This window comes from Macaca thibetana, chromosome 4 (assembly GCF_024542745.1).
Source record: "Macaca thibetana thibetana isolate TM-01 chromosome 4, ASM2454274v1, whole genome shotgun sequence".
NCBI classification, from domain to species: Eukaryota; Metazoa; Chordata; class Mammalia; order Primates; family Cercopithecidae; genus Macaca; species Macaca thibetana.
The window spans coordinates 57,049,768-57,056,911 of record NC_065581.1 but is presented as its reverse complement, the minus strand read 5'-3'; positions in this window follow the sequence as shown (position 1 = coordinate 57,056,911).

Below are 7,144 nucleotides of genomic sequence, written 5' to 3'. Positions count from 1 at the left end.
CAAGTGGAAGAATTATAAAGTTTTCAAATACGTACCAGCCGGAGGTCTGGGATGAAACACACAAACAGCTAGGGACTTGCACAGCAACAAGAGAAGGTTGCTGAGGTTCTTAATAGAGGGGCCTAGGTGGTGGAGGTGGTAGGGGTAGGGAGAGCTGATCCGTGCAGACTGTGTATAAATGCTGGCAGGAATTCAGGAACAAGAGAGGTTGTGCCCATGTGGAAAGCAGAGAGAGGTGTCTTCATGGTGGGTGGATTGGCGGGGGAGCATATCTTTCAAGAAAAGGCCCAGAAGGAGATGCCAGAGGCAGAGCCAGAATCAGCGTTTTCTTAATCATGGGGCCACTGTTAACTTGAGTAAATTTGGTAAAATGTATTTGAACAAATTTAGTAAAAGTCTCAATATTTTAAACCACTCAGTCCTTTACCTACCAGTCTATTTTAAATCAGGGATCCCAAATTATTGGCTTGATCAAATTGGCAAAATTACTGATTTTATTTAAAATTTAAAAATAATACATACTTATTGTAGAAAATTTTAGAAAATAGAGCTAAGCAAAAATAGGAAAACTTAAGGCACTCATAGTCCCACCACATAGAGATAACCATGGTTAACATTTTGGTGAGTTTCCTTCAGACTCTATTATACATTTAAAATATAATAAATGAGAACATACTTTATATAATCTTTTTCACTTGCTATACTGCTAGTATCTCTCTAGCTTGCCTGAACTTGCTACTTGTCAATAGTTTGTCATCTGGCAATTTTAGGGTGCCCCTGTGGTAGTAGGAGGTGGCGGACAGGTCGGGGGTGGATTGGGCAAGGGTTTCCAGGGGCAAGCGCTCATTGTGTTCAGTTAACCTGGAGCCCTGATTCATATCCTCTTAGTGACCAGGAAGGTGACTGTTCCTGATGGAAGGCTAAACAGCCAGTGAGCCAAAGGAAAAGGTTACTTCTGTTTGAAAACAATGCTTGATATCCTTGTGGATGAACCGTGGACACTTTGAGCTGTGCTTCCTTACACAGGCTTCAGTAGAAATGCGACTTAAAGAGATATTGGTTGCCTTTGTGTTATTTATGTTGTAGAAAAGAACACACACACACACACACACACACACACACACACACACACACGTGTCACTCATAACCCCACAGAGATAACTGCTTTGACTTTTTGATTTTTTTATGCTTGGATCTTTGGTTCTTAATCTAAAATAATTCTACCAATCAGAGATTCCTTTTACTACCATTTTGGTGTCATTATTTTTAAAAACAAAATTGTAGTTATTCTGATTTGCAGCTGCTTCTTCTTCCTGTAGTAACCAAGTATTTTCCTTTAGCCACTGGATAATCTTCTACATCGTTTCAAACAGGTACCTGATAGTCCATTGAATGGACTATAAGGATGAAAAAGAGTCCTTTGTCACGGAGCATTTAGGTTATTTCCAACTTTAGGCTTGTTTTCAAATAATGTTTATAATATTAAAAATAAAATTAAGCAAATAATTGTGCAACCTGCAAACAAAATCATGATCACTGAATACCATGGTTATTCTTTTATGAGACAGAGCATGACATGGAAAAATCTCAGGAGACAGACATCCCACTGGCTCTGCTTTTGAGGATGTAGTTTAGTCTCATCCTCTTGTTTTACACTGTAGGGAACTGAGAGTCAACAAACCTGAACTACCTCTCCCAACCACAGAACAAGCAAATCATAAAACCCGAAAATCTCTGACTTGCAGTCTTATGCCCTTTATTTGGTTAATATTGATTGATTGATTGATTGATTGATTGATTGAGACAGAGTCTTGCTCTGTCACCCAGGCTGGAGTGCAGTGGCACAACCTCAGCTCACTGCAACCTCCACCTCCCGGGTTCGAGTGATTCTCCTGCCTCAGCCTCCCAAGTAGCAGGGATTACAGGTATGCGTCTCTATGCCTGGCTTAATTTTGTATTTTTAGTAGAGACGGGGTTTCCCCATTTTGGCCAGACTGGTCTTGAACTCCTGACCGCAGGTGATCCGCCCACCTCGGCCTCCCAAAGTGCTGGGATTACAGGCATGGGCCACCATGCTCAGCCTATTTGTTTAATATTTAAATCCAATATTCTTAGATCTAAAAATATAAATAAGTAACAAAAAAGGTGGGGATTGTTGCTGATAATAATTCCAACATCCTTTCTACCTGAGACTTATAGAATCATATTTCTGTTATTCAAATATATTTCCACTTATTTTAGGGATGATTCCCTGGAAAGATACTGTGTGTATTTGGTGTTGTCAACCTATACAATTTTGGTTTTAAATCTTTTCAATGCCTTTTTAAATTCATGCTGGCAACTTTTTGCTAAAATGTTTTTACCTGTTGCTATTGCATTGTTCCATCCCCTTCCATTTTGGTTTCTATTTCTGTGAACTCTTGCCACCACATCATCACTCTGAGTCCTCAGGTTCACAGTGTTTATTATGGCTTGGACTCTTTTCATATTTAATAAAAGGGCCTGTTCATATCTTTCATCGGGTTTGCAATAATCTCAGTATCATGCACATCCCTGAGTCTAACATCTGTTCTCCCTGACTTTGCAATTTTGAATTCCGCTATTGTAACCTTCAAAGTGGTCCATATCACATCAGTGTGAAGTCGAACAGATGCCATGGCACAATGCAACTGGCTTTACTCTCTTTATGTGCTCAACCTATTATGTGGTAGATATGACACAACCGTCCCTTCACTCCCCTGTCACTTTTAGTAGTCTAAGCCTTCTGCTTTATCATCACCATTGTATCTTCAAGGACTTCCAATTCCAGGAGAATGATTTAAAATCCTGTGAAAAAGAATCATTCCTTCAAAACCTCTCTCTCTCATTCTTTTTAGGTCAATAGAAATGTTCATTTATCTGATTATTTGCAGCGCAAACACAATTATTCAGTGATGTTTTGAGCACATCATATCTTGCTAGTTTATTATTCCACAGTTTTCAATGACTCTTTGCAGAAGGAGGATCACAAATTAGATTAAGGAATATGTTTCATTTCCTTTGATCTAGGACACGGATAGGACTTCAGAGACTCCAGCAACTCTCCTTTGTCCTGCTTTTCAGACTCACATAATAGAACATCAATCTTGCAAAGGATCTCTCTGCCAAAACCACTGAGTTTAATTTAATAGGCTACTTGGTTAAGACTGGAAGTCTTTATCTTCCATCCTCCATTAATATATCAATCTTAAGCATGACTAAAAATGGGTACATTACTCATAAAGATAAATTTGTGGATGTGCTCAGAAATGTCTCCTTTAGAATAATCAATAACAGATGTCCGATTACCTCATATTTTCAGGTTTAAAATGTGACTTTATTAATGTAATAACGAATTACAAGACAAACAGAAAAAAACCCAAACCAACCAACCCCCACCTACTTCCACGATCTGATTCCCGGAACTGAGCTGAAGAAAGGTATTGTGAGGTGCTTTGGTGCCCTCTGGCGGGTAATCATCTGAACAACACAGATGTGTTTTAGTCGTGGTTCATTTTGAAGGGTCCTTGGAAATCTGTTCCAATCCCCAAACTATAGGAGACAAAACAGAGCCTATGGGGCCCAGTGACTGGCCCAAAGTTCCAGGAAATCGTTATCCTGTGTCAGCCATATTGAAGCATTCTTGTTAAGGTTACTGGATAAGTATATAATTATCATATATTTGAAATTGTTTTCAGAAAATATTATCAGAAAAATTCTTCCACAGAGTAATTTTGGTGTGGAATGATCTGACGTGTTTTATGGTAACTTTTAGACGACGAAATTTTATTTTAGAAGTGAATTATAGTCAGTTTAAATTCTTACTAAATTCTATGAAAGTTTTGAGAAAAATTATTCAATATATTATAGATAGAAAATATAACATTGATAAAATAGAAAAATTGCCATGCTTTAACCAAACATCTGTTGAATGGAAGTTTTTTTTTTTTTTTTAAACCATTGGGAAGGGAAAATACACCATATTATACTGTTGTATAAGACAAAACTTCTACACATATTCCTACAGCTCTATTTATCCATATGACTATAACGTGCATTTTCATGCAATTTGAAATATTAATAAATGTGAGTTTTCCAGAATATTTGGAGATTATAGGTTTTTTTCTTTCTTCTTTAATTTATATTCTTTGAGTATCTCTCCTGACTTGGGGACATGTTTGGTGGAATTCCATATTTTAATGCTAAACTTTTCTTCTGATACAATTTAAATTCCAGCAAGATTTAATCAAAACTACTAGAAGCTTAAAAACATAGAGAATTGAATTATGGGTGTGTATACCAGTGGGTTAGAGTTGTTTTAATTTCTATTTTTCTTTCTCTTTCTGCCTCTTTAGGATGTTGAATTTTATCACTCATGTAGACAAGAGATCTAGGGAAAGAGGAGAAGGGAAGATATAAATCAAATTACACTTTGTAATCATCATTTAAAGATTCAAATTCAGACAGAATTCAAATTCAGAAATCAATAGTTTAGAGAGGACATTTATATTTAAATTGTAATGTAGCATCATCTGTCTCAAACTTGGTTTGGGGGATATTTTTTTTTTACATATTAAAATTTCAGATTATCTTCAAATGTTGCTTGATTTGATTCAAGCAGATTTGGCAACTAAAAAGTCCCAACAACAACAGCAAGAACATCTACATCTTGTTAAGAATGGACTAGGTGTGAGCTACTGCACTTGTCCTTCTCTATCTTGCATTCCCTGAAACCTAAAACCATATCAAAAGTGACACACATCATCATTTTATATATCCCTTAGGAAAAAGGTGCAACTAAAATATTGCTAAATGCTTTAATATCACATAGAGTTTCATTGTATACATATTGAAAGAGCTGTATTGGGCTTAGCTAGACATTGATTCTTTCATCATATATCACTCTTATGCATGTATAAAAAGGTAGGTACAAAGAAATTGAGGTATTTCTAAACTTTTTTTGCATTCAATCTATCTTCACTGAATCAGTCTGACTCAGAATTGTTGAGGTTCTTGATTCACTACCAATATTGTCTTCTGTGGGTAACAGCATTTCTTAAAAGATGCCTATTTTCTCCCATGCCACTGATACCTCTTCTGCAAGGCTTGGCGTGCCATGATGCATTCTTGAGGTGTCAGCAGAAGGTTTCCAGAGAATAACCAGGACCCAAACTCCTTTCTCAAATGGTTCTGAGAACTTTGTTATTGTTTTCTGTCGTTGCTGAAGATAATTAAAATTTCTCCATGGCAGAGCCCTGCTGCCCAATTACAAAAATAACATCAACAGATCAGTCTCCACAATCCCGAAGCAATCACTGCAGCTTTGATGATTTTGGTACAGGATGTGGTGAAAAATGTTATGGAATTAATCTTCATTTGTTTTTCAAAAATCACAGTCAGAGCCCACTTAGATTTTATAAGTACTTTCGCACATTGTAAGGTGTCTTGTGTATTTCTTTCATCTCCACTGGAAGTTGAGTTCCAGTCATGCTACCAGTGTTAACGGGTTTGTGCATGGACAGGTGATGATAGCTACATGTGGCTACACTCTTACCGATGGCAATTGAAGATGCTGTAGATTGTAAGATACACTTCCATTCTGGAGATGCTCAGACATGGGGAGAAATAATTTTTCAAAGCAGTAAAGTATGATGTGTTACTCTTTAATTTCCATTATAACCTTGTGAGGTAGATATTGCTTTCTCTAATTTACAGATGATTCAGTGAAACTATAGCGCTAAAGGAAGATTTAAGAATACAGAGAACAGACTTTGTAAGAGGAATGGTTACTTTGAGTTAGTCCTTTTTAAGTAATTAGATGAAATGAGGAGTGATTGTTTCAGTTCATGAGACCTGGTATCAGGTATGTATCTTTTTTACAAAGAAGTAAATTTATCATATATATCGTCTTTAGAGGGCCCGGAAAAAAAAATGCACAGGATACTGCAGAATGTGTAAAAGTACTGATCAGTTGTAACCAACCTCTAGGTTTCATTTCTGAAAAACAAATAGAGATGCATTTCATAACATTTTTTCATTGTCTCCTATACCAAAATCATCGAAGCTGCCATGATTGCTTCAGAATTGTGGAGACTGAACTTTTGATGTTATTTTTGTAACTGGGCAGCAGGGCTCCTCCATGGAGAAATTTTAATTATTTTCAGCAAAGATCTAAAAGCTTCTTCAGAGAGAAGTGCTTCACAGCAGGAACTGGTGGCTAAGAGATTCATCCTATCAAAACAAGAATGTGTCAACAAATTTTCCCAGGCGTGTGCCAAGAAACTGCCTAAGGAATTTAAGCTGCCTGCAAGTTGTCAACATCTGGCCACAAAGGATACCTTTTATGAGAAAATCATGTTGTTATTCCATAAGGCAGTCATTACTTTATGTTGGCCACATTTCATGCAACTCACCCCTCTGTTGTTAAGGTGAAGACATTGGGTAGAAGTAATATCGTTTTGCCTCTATGGGGGGCAGAGGAGAGTGGGTACCCCTGGCATACAGTGAGTAGAGGCCAAGGATGTTGCTAAATATCTCGCAGTTCACAGGACAATCACTGCCCCTGTGTTCCCCGCCCACAACAAGGAATGATCAGGCCCAAAATGTCAAGAGTGCTGAGATTGAGACATCTTGGTCTAGCCCCTTATAGTACTTCAGCTCCTACAAAATAGCATCTCTTCTGGAAAGCCTTTTGGGTGCCTCTTCCATGAGCTGCCTGGCATCCTATACTCACTGCCTTCACAGAACTCATTATTCTGTTCTTGGTCTCGATTATGTCCTTAGAAACTGGCATTGTGCTTGAATACATTACATTGGTTACAAATGAATGACAGAAATTTAATTAGAACTAGCTTAGGCAAAATAAAGAATCTCAGGGAATATTGAAAACCCCAGCTCCAGCAAGGTCAGAATCCATTTCCTCTTCAGCTTCTACATCCTACTCTTCCACTTTTTTGGGAGCTTCAGTTTGATGGCAGAGCCTCAGTTGAGGGCATACATGTTTAGGAGAGTAACTAGTTATTTTTCTTTTATAATTACAACATACAAGATGAGAAAAGGTCTTCATATTGTTATAGGGAATTGTCAACAAGAATACAGAATAGTATAAGAACGTCTTTGGATCCAT